Below are 13,782 nucleotides of genomic sequence, written 5' to 3'. Positions count from 1 at the left end.
ATGTTGTCTAAATTTAAAATAAGAATGCTTCTATTCTATAAATGTATTTGATCAATGAAGTGTTTATAACAACCATTTACCAAAAATACAACGCGAGATATTAATAACTGTCAAGAGAATGAGGTTAAAACCTTTAAAGACGAACAACAGAGATTCAAGCAACAATAGTTTTGGTATCGGTATTTAAAATGGCGCTATATTAATCAAATTCGTCTACTTACTTTATATCTTCGGGTATTTATTTAATATATTATATAAAAATCATCTACAAACAAGGTGTATTATTTAATACAAGATTTATATTAATATATGATAAAAGCAAGCGGGAAAAATAAATTCAATTGCCTTATTAACATACCTATGACTTTTGATTGATAGAAAAGAGTAACTACTGATATTCTTGCTCGGTATTCTCATCTACATTTGTAACTGGTGCTAGCTTTACATTTACCAAAACCTTGTAAAATGACGAACAAAGATGCTTGTAAGAGCTGAATAAAATATATTTATATTGCAATAGAAAAGAGGTGGCAATTTTTTTAAACATAATTTACTCGACACAATTAAAAACGTAAAAATATATTTTTGATTGTGAATTAAAATTTCAAAATTCGTTGATATTTTTTTTATCAATTGCTAAATACGATAATCATAAAACATGTTATAACTTCAAATATTACTGGTGTCGAGGCTTTTTACATGACTATCGCCAAAATCAAAATATTCTTTATGCGAGTAGGCTCATAAAAGCACTTTTGAATCGACACGTTACAGTATTGAATTAAATTTAAAACTACCAGCGGTTCGTAAAGTAAATTCTATCAAGATACGCAGTAGTTACTTTTTTCCAGCATTTTAATGACAGAGTACGTCAATGAACAAAAAATATTTTTTTATATATCCCGCCTAGAAGTAAAAACATACTATGACCACGTTTTTTATCTTTAATATAATTATACATTGAGTAATATGACTTGTTTGTCTACTCTACTGTTTTTACCTATCTGTCTGTACCTAATGGCAATTTCGTATTGCTTTGTAGGTTTCAATGGTGAACTAGTCTGTGTAATTGCGCACCAGCGGCACAACATGATTGCCGTAGCCTGGACGGTGTAAGAACTGATTTATTCCCGCTTAGCCAATGTCTATGGCCAAGCTGACCAACTTGTGTGGCCATGTGTGGCCAACTTTCTTGTCTGTGTTTTTAAAATAAATAAATCGAAAAACAATAACCTGAAAGAACTTTTAATAATTGTGCCTCGTCGTGCGAAGTCGGGACAGATATCAGAGGCAGATGTAACTGTATCGTGTAAAAACAAATTCATACCGCAGGGACTTTATTTTTTTAATCCATTCGTTAACTTTATCGTAACAGATACTGTTTTTAGCGTGACACGCAAGTAATTTAAAATTTTTATATTTCTGGTCGTACCAGTAACCTGACTCAACATGGTTGACTGAAGTTATGCAAAAGTTATTAATAACTTTTAATAACAGGTATAATAAAAGAAGATTATATACTCGTTGATTTGTAAAATGTATTTAATGTCATTGTCAGAGTGTTTGTTTTATTGTAACTAATATATGTTACTGTAAAAGTTCGAACTACGGTAAATTAGTAGGATTTCCTAAGATTTTCCAGTAAAATCTAAGATTTACCAATTCTTAATGGTAAATGCAAATGCCCAATGATTCGAACTTTTGCCACCATTCACTCAGTAAATCTTAGGATATACATTTAAGGCACGGTAAACGTTGAAAAAAATCATGTCATAACGTGTTATAAACGGTTAGCTTAGGTTAGTTAATTAAAAGGCCGAAAAAGTCTAATAATAAATACTTACATTTACCAACTCATGTCGGTAAATCTTAAGTTTTACTGGAAAATCTTAAGATTTACCTTAGTTCGAGCTTTTACTGTAACGTATATACTAAATAATATTTATAATTGACTTATAACTAAATAAGATTCAAGTCAATACCAGACGAGCGTGAATAAATCTTAATATTTAAATTCTAAACTTCATATAATAATATTCTCTATAACTTCTTGTATTGTAAAATAAGATTTAAATTTATTATAATAATAAGCAAAGTATATATTATTACGAGTAATATTATGTAATACAAACAAATTTAGGGCTCACACTCAGTAATAAGCTGTAAAAAGCTTTAGGATGAGTTTCAGTTAAGCCTTAAATTAATGAATTCACGAACGAGGCTCGGCGCCGTAAAAATATTAATAAAAAAAATGGTTACAAGTATTCAGAAACAAAACAAGGTTAAAATTTAAGTACCGTCTTCTTAGTATGTTAACGCTTCGTTTTAGTATCGTCCAGTTTGAACGCTAATAATATAATTACAAAGACACGAGACGCAATCTCTTACGTAACATCGGCAGCCCAGCCTTTATATTTGCAATACCAATTTAACATAACAACATAATTCAATTCGTAGAAAAGAATACAGTCGATATACTTTTTTTTCTCCTTTTTTTTCGGTCGTGTGTAAAACCCGAACCGGCTCGCGATGGTAGCTTTAAATTAAATTTATAATATCAATCCAAATGTTCTTGCAAGAGCTTACGTGAATGTAGTAAAATTGTGATAATATTACATGACATGACAACATTAGACTTACGAGCGATATTTACAAAATTAAGATGATTTGAAAAAAATAAAATTACTTGTTTGTAATAATTATTGTTAGGATTTATTTAGCGTGAATTAATTTGATGCAATGTTGGTAAGTGCTCACCACTGCTCATATACATTCATAATGTAAATATATATATATATACATATGTATTTTAATAGTTTCTCATATAACCAATGCGCCATCAATCTTGGTTTGAACTAAGCTCTTATGTCCCTTGTGCCTGTAGATATTTTGGCTCACTCACCCTTCAAACTAGAAAACAACTAGCGGTAAAATATATTATGTGTGATACCTACCACCAAGTATATATGGTGGTATCTACAAAACAGTAGTATTAGCACGAAATTGATAAGTCTGGCTTACCGTATCTTTCGAACAATGCCCCTACTGGATATTTACCCTTAAGCTATTTGTAGTGAAAAGCGTTTTGTTCTCTTCTGTCGAAATTTAGGTTAGCTTTGACATATAAAAGACGACTTTTTTTTCACGTTACGGTAAAAATAGTTCAGTTTTCATAGAGAAATATAGAAATGTGAAAAGTTTAGAACAAAAACGGTACATTCGTCGATGAATAAAAATATTTGCATTGAATAAAAACTTATTTGGGCGTGCTAAGAGTGTATCGCGTTACGTTTCTGACGCCATTTTTTTATTTGTTCACGAGATTTATTTTTACCGACATCAAAAAGGAAGATTTTCTAAGATAACCGAAAAAAATATCGATTTGATTATCGATTTTTTTTTACCAGGTTATTCGATTGTTCTTTCTTTTATATAAATTGATGAAAAAGTTATGTTTCTGCGATTAATCGACCGAATTGTAATCAGAAGGTCATATTTCAATTAATTAATGGCATCAAACAAGTTCAAAGAAAGTATCCATTTAATACACAACTATCTTCCTTGTTGCCCGTATAGGGTAGAAAATTGAGACGGGGCAGTTAAGCACAAATATTTACTGTATATGTATTTTTAGATGGGGCAGAAAATATTTGTCACAAATTGCGACCTGCACCTGCGACCTGCACCTGATATATATTTGGCTGCGTCGGATATCCAGTTGGATTGTGAGAATGTCGGAAATATATTGCATCTGTATTTTCAGAACTTGTGTCCCAATGAAAACCTAAAATTAAATTTGAAATTTAACATAATTCTGTCATTTTTAGGAAATAGGAAGCGAAAATTATCGCTTTAAGAAATATTATACATTCCTTACGTCGACAATGCGCCACCAACCATGGGAACTAATATGTTATGTCCCTTGGGCTTGTAGTACAGCTCACTCACCCTTCAAGTCGGATAACATAAAGTATTGCTGATTGGCGGAAATATTTCTGATGAGTGGGTACCTTCCAAAATTCACACGCTTTTTGCACGTCCGCCTAGCACTATAATAGAAAAAAATCTGAAACACTTCAATGAGAACTTCACCATGTCCAATACAAATAAGACCAGTATTCAAAGAATCTTAAATTTTAAATCTAAATAAATTTATAAACAAAAAGGCTTAAGAACCTAATTTTTTAAATTTAAAAAATCGGTACCAATATTGGTAAGTCGTTATTAAAAACGTAAACGGTTTCGAATGAAGGCAATAATGATACATCTATATATTACAGATTATTAGACGAATGGCTCTAACAAGCGTGTGCATCGCGTAATCAGCTGTGAACCGAAGCGATTTGAATGCATTACGATGCTTGGCAATCTCCGCAATGGTTTACACAAGCAGGAATTACATTAGCTGCTTTATATAATATTACATTAATACTAATATCGACCTGATATACATTGTAGAGGAATAATAGATGCAATAAAAGTTAGCACTAGACTCCTTAACCAACACGCTGGTTTTAGTAGGGTAGGGTTTTGTGCAGGCCCGTCTGGGTACCACTCAGTCGTCAGGTATCTTCCGCCAAACAGCAATACTTATTATTGTGTTCCGGTTGCCATGTAAGGATTGTTTATTATTTTTTACAGTGCCAATGTTGTGGGCGGTGGTGACCACTTACCATCAGGTGGTCGATTGGCCCGTCCGTCTACGTATTTTTTTTTTAGAAAAGCTGTCCCATTATGCATGTGAATTATAAATTTTGATTACTGATGCCCATGAAAAGTAGACCTTGTTTGAATTTGAACCCGTGATCTTCGAGTCTTGACGAGTTTTATCTATGAGCCATGTTGGCTTTTTGAAGAATAGAATCCTTATTCCAATATCGAGTTTGTGGATATATGTTTTAAATGCCTGGTTAAACGCTCCATCCCTTTTTAAGGAAAGCTTTTTTTATACGAGATGGTATTTCCAATTTATTACAAACTTAATTTTTAATTACATATATTTCTTACTATAACGGTTTCTATTTTTGAATTTGAATATATTTATCTTTTAAAGATAGATAACGAATGCGAGTTGAGCAACAGCTGCCTTACAATTTTATACAATATCTCAACTTTAGCGTGTTTATATTTTTTGCACTGTATCACACAATTAGCATTTGAAAATGTTTTCAACAGTCTGCCTACACTTCGTCAAGTAGTCATTATATCTAGCCAACGCTTTATATGGAACATGGCCGGTTTTTCAGAAATAGGCCACATTATATTGCATAGTGAAACAGTGCCCTTAGCCGCATCGTTAGTGAGCCTTCAAAAGTGTTTTTCGTTACGTATTTAAAATATGTTAAATGTTTTTACACAGATAGGTACGTTACTTAATTACTGGAACATGATATTTACATTTATGCCAAAATAATATGGAGTTAGTATATCTATCTATAAATGTCCCACCGCTGGACAAACATCTATTTTTTTGACTCTCCATTCTACCACAGCTCCAATGTGGTTTGATACTTTATCCGACACTTGCAAGTTTCCTCACGATGTTTTCCGTCACCGTCGAGCACGTGATGATTTGTAAACACAGATTATATATCTAGATTATTTAAAAATGGAACTCAAAATTGTAATTCTTAAATATACTCATTTTATGTAAAATCTCGATCCGCATAGGTTGGCGCGGCAACCGCAGATAAGCGGATTTTGCGGATAATTCGAAATACGTCGTATAAGGACGGAAATCCATATAGAATGCTTTTAACTTGTTTTATTTAGATCCATTACAATGACAAGACGTTGAAATATAAAAAAGGCGGCCGGAAAAATAGGCCAACGGATGATAAGTAGTCACCACCGCTTAAAGAAATAGGCGCCATAAGAATTAATTCAAAACATTCAACACATATTCCTTGTATCACCAATGCGTCATCAACCTTGAGAATTAGGATGTTCTGTGTCCTGTACCTGGCTTTGGCTCACTCACATTACAAACCGGAACAAAATATTGCTTAGTTTTGCTTGCCAGGAGAATATGTGAGAGTTTAATGGTACCTTTCTTGCTAACCGATATTGATATGTTCGATAAGTGTATCTTGATTATTATTTTAGTACTTTGTCTTATGGTATATGTATGTAGGTATGTATGTATGTATGTATGTATGTATGTATGTATGTATGTATGTATGTATGTATGTATGTATGTATGTATGTCTGTATGTATGTATGTCCGGTCTATTTATAAACTTGGAGATAATCTCGAGACTACATTCGGGATGTTATTTAACAATATAGATAGGAATACTTACAGTTTTACAACATTCAAATCTATGCTATTAAATGAGAAGATACTTATTTTTAATGCCCAACTGAAAAAAAAAATCTACTTAACCACTATACATAAACTTATACCAGAAGTAACAGTCCGTCTCGGAGTACTCAGTATATAACATTCTTATATTATATTAGAACCTTCTTTAAATTTAGACAATCGAAGTGTCAAGAACGAATTTCGTGTACAAAATAATTCGAATCTTTTAATTAAAAAAAAAAAAAAAAACAAATTCGAGAATCAGCAAAAACCATTACAACTATAACAGTATCAATGGTCACGCTTATCTCAACACCGGTCCGGTTTGCCTACGAATTATCGGTAAAATTTTCATCGAGCCAGGCACGTCCGACCTCTATTAAAATGTGTTCGAGTCGAACAAATGGGCATAAATTCGACATTCGGTACGCGTTATTGAAACTACAGTATTTGGCTCAGCGCCAATTACATAGACATTTACGGAGACATTAGCATGATAAATATATACGTGTATTAATAAAACAATTGAAATAAAAAAAAATGTACGAAGTATTAGCGAAAACAAAGGAAGTGCTTTCCAACAACATACGTAAATTTACGTTTAATACGTTTGTGTAAATTTTATGAATTTGATTATTCAAGACTATCTATACCTAGAAGCAAATGTCTACCCTGTGCAGTTCAGAAACGTGAAATATTTAATTAACGCCTTAACGCAATGTCAGTGATATTTACTTGGCGTTTTGCAGCTTATCGTTAGTACGAACTAGTATAGATCCGAAATACTTATTAAATATTATATTGTCAAAGATCAATACTGTGAATTGATAACTATAAATTATATTAAAACTATTAAGAAAATAGAGAACGAACGGTCTTGCTTTCAATATATATTATATATCAAAATCATGTGTACGTCCGAAACAAAAAAAAAGTTTTAACAATATTATATATAACCGTATACAACAGAAAGAGACAATACATACAGAGAGATACAGGAGAGAGGGAGAGGTCGCCTGGTAGCGTAACGCTTTTTTCTTACTCTACTGTAGAGCACGTTAAAGAACTCCTTTCCAAAAATACTAAGAACTTTTATATGCTAAAGATTAGCAATAAAAAAAAAACACTAATGACATAATAGATTATAGCACAACTCAATGAAACGATAGCCTACGACCAGTTTTGATGCTTATACTAGTTTTTAACAATTATTTCAAATATTTCTAATTAAATATACCACTGGTTCGGAACAAATGTCTCTCAACGAAAAGAAACGAGAGATAATAAACATAAACATAATCAGCCTGTAAATTTCCCACTGCTGGGCTAAGGCCTCCTCTCCCTTTGAGGAGAAGGTTTGGAGCATATTCCACCACGCTGCTCCAATGCGGGTTGGTGGAATACACATGTGGCAGAATTTCGTTGAAATTACACACATGCAGGTTTCCTCGCGATGTTTTCCTTTACCGCCGAGCACGAGATGAATTATAAACACAAATTAAGCACATGAAAATTCAGTGGTGCCTGCCTGGGTTTGAACCCGAAATCATCGGTTAAGATGCACGCGTTCTAACCACTGGGCCATCTCGGCTAAACGAGAGATACTCAACGGGATGTATATATTTATTCGACAGTCAGTAAGCAAGTGAAATGCCTCTATACCGAGTAAAGCTTTTAAATTTGAGTGAGCCATAGCATTGTATATCCCATGAGGGCCAACCACGAGTCTCAATTGCCTTATGAACATGTTAAACCGTTTATCCACGGATTTCCTATACTCCGATTTTAGTATTAATAAAACGTGTTTTATTAATATAATACTTTAAGCGTGTCTTAGATTTTTTTATAGAGACTTAATACATTATGTCAGGATATTTTAAGATAATTTCTATTTCTTTATTATTTTATTATATTTTAAGGTTATAAGACAATAAAATATTGTATATGAAACACAAATATTTATTTAGCCATTATAATAGCTGTAGTAATCGTAATATTGTATGAATTAATATTAACATTAGCACAAATTATATCGTACCTTAAATGTTAGCAGCAACTTGCTGCTCCAAGAAGAGTAAAGAGAAAAGTTAAGGTAAAAATGTGTTCTGTACCGAGCTTCCATCACTTATATAAGCCTCACTACAAATCACGTGACTCACAATAATGAACAGAAAAGTCAAAGTACCCTCTTATTTAATATCAATGTTATCAACACAATTCAAAAAATAACTTAAATTAAATTATTATTATTACAGAATTTATTAAAACAATACAAAGTGTAAGCCTTGTTTGTAATTGTCTAATTATTTATTTATTTCTTACATAATCTGACACGTGCTTAAAGTATTTTGTACTGATTATATTTTTTATGCGGCGAATTTAAAATTATCCACGAGATCCGTTAATCTGCGGTTGCGGCGTCACCCAGTATGAACCGAGTGTGCTTAAAAGGTTTAATTAGGAATTAAAATTTTGAGTTTCATTTGAAAATAACCTTTTTTTTCCGTTGGAAAAACGCATTCACGCGTTTCCCCCACTTGAAGGATTACCCCTTAAAAAACCAGCGGTACGCACTCCCTTATTTCGGAAGACGTGAGCATCAGACTTGCTTATAAGCGCTGTATAATAGGTATATGGGTATATATAGATATAGTCAGAGACGGATATCCTTATAGGCTGAACAGGCGGGGCCTAGGGCAGCAAAACTTGTTAGGTGATCTTTTTTAATATTTGCGCCAAAGTGAACCTACACATCAACGTATATAATAAAAATAAAATGTGTCCATAAAACGTGTCTTAATAAATCCTTCAAGTATTCGTGATTTATCAGTGCCCAACCTGCCATTGGTCTAGGGTCGGCCAGATTTTATCTCTTTCTAGCATCATTATAAATTCGAAAAAGGAAGACATTCCATATTTAACTAATCATTATAGAGAATTAATCATATAGTATAAAACAAAGTCGCTTTCCGCTGTCTGTCCATATGTATGCTTATTTCTTTAAAATTACACAACGGATTTTGATGCGGTTTTTTTTAATAGATAGATTGATTCAAGAGGAAGGATTATATGTACGATAAATGCACAATATAGTAGAGAAAAACTGATAATTTTAGAGGTTGCTGAAGTGATGTCGTAAATAAACACATCTTTTTGTGCTTACATTGCAAACGCTGGCTGAACCCTACGAGATAGATCGAAATAATGTACTACATAAAATGTCTTCAAAAAAGTTCGAGATGGTATACATATGTCTATCTCTTAGGGATAACCCACAATAACCATTTTTTATCCTTTCCTTTTTACGAGAAATAATGGCTTTTTTTGGAAGGAACTTTAAGCAATACAGCATTAATCCTTATCTAATTAAATACATTGTGCATTTAATATAGAATAATATAGCCCTTTCAGCATGTATTTTAAATGAATATTTTCGAAAATATTACAGATTTAAAACGCCGGGACATTATACGCGGTTTGTATTGTCTGATAACTGAAAAACTGTGAACGTTATAAAACTATTCAATCACGAAAACGACTAAAGGTAAAGACAGTAAAATATACAGCTCAGGTAAAATTAAAAAATAAATAAAATCTCAGATCGCGATTTGATGAGTAAATCGATCTTCAGACGCTAATTTTGATAATGAGTAAATTACACACAGTCCAGAATTTTATAATGACATTACTTCCTCGGATTAATAATTTAACTATTAATATTTAATAAATAAATATAGTATGTAATAATAACTTACTTGTAAACATTGTTTGACGGGTGTTTAGTCAAACAATTCTATTATATTAACAAATATACGAAACAAATAAAAGAAATCTTCATCCAGTCTAGACGTTGTATATACAAACAATAAAGGAGTCTCATTAATTTCAACAATTCCCGTGGTCTATTGTCTTAAATAATGATCGTTTGCTTCAACATATTATTTAAGAATATGAGATATGAATTCAAGAAGAAAATTAGAAGTTATTTCTTAAGATAATTCAAATATAATATTGTTAATATGTTCATAACAAAAATTTTCATTTTCTTTATTTTTCTTAGTCAACTTTCACATTAAAAAAAAAACTTCAAGTCTATGACTAAATTTGTTGTAGTTCAATTTCTGTTTTGTAACGCTAATCACTTAAGACGTTGCCTTTTATAATATACTTGTTATCGCCCACGGTTTAGCTTACGTTGTAGGGCTGTATAATGGCTATATCCTTCCTTGGAGTTTAAGCTCACTTCATACCAAATTTCATCAAATTCGTATAGTGGTTTATTTGTTAAAGAGCAACAGACAGACAGAGTTAGTTTCGCATTTATAATATTAGTGTAGACTAGTTACCAGTCAAGGATTCGCCTACGTATGAAAGAGAGGGCCAGATGTTGCGTAACTTTTGTCCTTTTCTATAACCTATATTGACAATTTCACAGCGATTGAGTAGTTATGACGTATCAAATAAACAAACTCCATTTTGTATATATTTGGTGGTAGGTAGTTTTTTAATATCGACGATTCAAAAACGCTTCGTTGTGAAGTTTACTTGAATAAAATTGATTTGATTTGATTTGTATTTATAATATTAGTTGGATTACTAGTTGCTCCGCGCAGTTTTACCCGCGTCAAACGTAATGTATATTTTATATAGTGTATAGTTTATACACTATATAAACTATCTCAATAAATTGGCTATGTAACATTTTCAAATCGTCTTCCAAATCGTGATATTCTTCTTCATATTTCAATATAATTATTAATAAGAAAAAGATCTAAATACCTTATTAGGGATTTACCTTATAAACTTCATTAATTTATTACATAACAATTATTATATTTATTATTATATTTGGAGACGCCTATGTCCAGCAGTGGACAAATATGGGCTGATGATGATGATTATGAATGAGTTCATTCATAAATGACGAATGAAAAATCGTAGAGAATTTTAAAGTGTTCTGGGTTATATTTATGTTTCTCGTGGGCAGAATTTATTTTGCTCGTTGATATGGTGTTTTAATTATGCGACTTCTGTAATTCTAAAAAAAGATTATGACTTTTTCATTAAATATTTAGTATTGAATTGTATTTTATTTTTTAACAATACATTTATAAATCTTGAACCAAAACAGCCACTATGATCATATTTCACATTGGAACATGAATCATGATGGAATTATCTGCCCGTGTTATCTTTAGAAGAGAGGATTCTTAGGCCTACTGTCTAAGCAGCTCGAAGTTAGAAATAAGTAATTTAAAAAAAATATAATTGAGGTTAACTTAAACAGCTTCGTATAATAGTTTTCTGATATTTTTTACCAAGGTTTCGATTCATTACCAAAATTTAATAATACAAACCGCTATAAAGGGACCAATTTCTGATTTTATCTACAAAAATGGTGTCGAATGTGGGTGTATTTCGTTATTGAGTTATCAGAAGTTTCCTGGAACGAAATATCATATAGTTTATAATAGCTAGCACAATTATCTATTGTCTGTGCTGAGTGGTGACGGATAAAGGATAGACAACGTACTGTATTAAATAAATTGGGATCAATTGCAAGCAAATTTGCTGATATTTTTGACGGATTTTCCGTAGGCTAGACTAATTTAGACTAGGCTTTTAAATCAAGAACCTAAGGATCTTAAGACTTATAAGCTTGTCAAAAGGCTTCCTCGAGAAATTCCGGTTATTTGAGATTCTTACCTTATGCACGCATCAGAGTAGCCACTGGATCTTTTCGATACAACGCAACAACCGTTACTTCCGAGCTCTTCTAAAGGGAGATGATTTACTGGTCTCATTCCCGGCCACCGCTCCGTACTCTGTTGTAGAGAGATACCCATCTTGCTCCCGACCACTTTGGATTACACAACCACACGGGCAGTACACGCCCCAGAGAAAAAGTTAGTTCAATCCCCCCAGATCGTCCGTATATATAGTAGCGAGAGGCAATCCCTTGATAGTCTCTCTTCCGGTGTCATACGGTATTCGCACGGACCGTTCTGCTGATCAGAGGAGTACAATATGTACCTATATATACACCGTCGCTTCAGTTCGCCTAAAAGATCGAAGTAGTTAAATACTAACAATTAAAGTAAAGAGAAATATTGCGTAACCTTAAAAAACAATACCGAAAGCTCAATAAATAGCAGTTCAAATGGATTACTAAATGATATAACGTATGTCGAAAACAAGCGCGGCGCTGAACGCGCCCTCATTAATCTCTAGCTCAGGAAACGGAATGGATGTATGTATTATCCGACCGAGTCTAAGCGATAGTAATGGTTCGGTCACATTGTTGGTTCTGTATATTCTCTATCCGTGTTGTTTTAGGTTTTAAAAATACTTACCGTTACAGTTCGTATTGGAGAACTATTCTTATTTGATTTAATTTTCTTTTTTATATTTATATTACTGCCTACCTGGGTAGAACTTTTTAGGTTAGAACGCGTGCATCTTAACCGATGATTTCGGGTTCAAACTCAGGCAAGCACCACGTAATTTTCATGTGCTTAATTTGTGTTTATAATTCATCCCGTGCTCGGCGGTGAAGGAAAACATCGTGAGGAAACCTGCATGTGTCTAATTTGAACGTAATTCTGCCACATGTGTATTCCACCAACCCGCATTGGAGCAGCGTGGTGTGGAATATGCCCCAAACCTTCTCCTCAAAGGGGGAGGAGGCCTTAGCCCAGCAGTGGGAAATTACAGGCTGTTAATGTAATGACGCGATATCTTTGGTTATGAGCTTGTATATTATATGATATTCATGATAGACAACTTCAGTAGTAAAATTAAAATTGATATAATTGGTAGAATTGAAGTGAAAAAGTGTTGTATTATAAATAAGGATACATAAATCAAGAACAGTTTGTAGTTCAGAATATATCTGAGCTATTAGTACATGTAAGATTTTTTTATATTTATTTCTTTTTCGATTGGAATAAGCTATACGTTTACTGGGGGGGGGGGGGGGAGGAATTAAATGACATTATTAAAGCAATACATTCAAAGGCACATGTTGGCTACAAATAAACGGTTAATGTAAATTTAATGCTTTATCAAAATTATCATTTAATCTGGTCAATTTATTATAAGCTTATGTTGGTATGTGTGTTTGTATACGATATATCGTTTCGGTTTCGTGGTTAAGTTATAATTGACGACACTGTATTATATTTTTCCTATACCGAGTAATAATTTATATATACATTTTTCGTTAATTATTGCGAGTTAGATTTAATAAATATTCGGTACTGCAATTTTATATATAATAATATCAGGAGCTATGTATGTTTAATTTAAGATTGCTTTTAACAGTATCTATGAATGATTAACTAACTTAAAAATTAAAAAGAATATGTAAATGTAATTGTTCGTTATTAATAAACAATAACAATATCTATAAGAATAATATCGACGGCAGTAAAGTAAACAAGACAACGACAAATTTCACAAAATCATTTTTTTGAAAA

The 13,782-nt window shown here is 32.3% G+C and overlaps 1 protein-coding gene across 4 annotated transcripts in view; it reads left to right on the top strand.

The window, feature by feature from the left end:
* LOC113399080 (sodium/potassium/calcium exchanger Nckx30C) overlaps window positions 1-13,782 on the top strand; it is an 85,017-nt gene that overhangs the window by 4,348 nt on the left and 66,887 nt on the right. The window lies entirely within an intron of this gene.

The sequence above is a fragment of the Vanessa tameamea genome, chromosome 18 (assembly GCF_037043105.1).
Source record: "Vanessa tameamea isolate UH-Manoa-2023 chromosome 18, ilVanTame1 primary haplotype, whole genome shotgun sequence".
NCBI lineage: Eukaryota > Metazoa > Arthropoda > Insecta > Lepidoptera > Nymphalidae > Vanessa > Vanessa tameamea.
The sequence above is the reverse complement of the archived record's forward strand: the minus strand, read 5'-3'. Positions and strand labels throughout refer to the sequence as shown.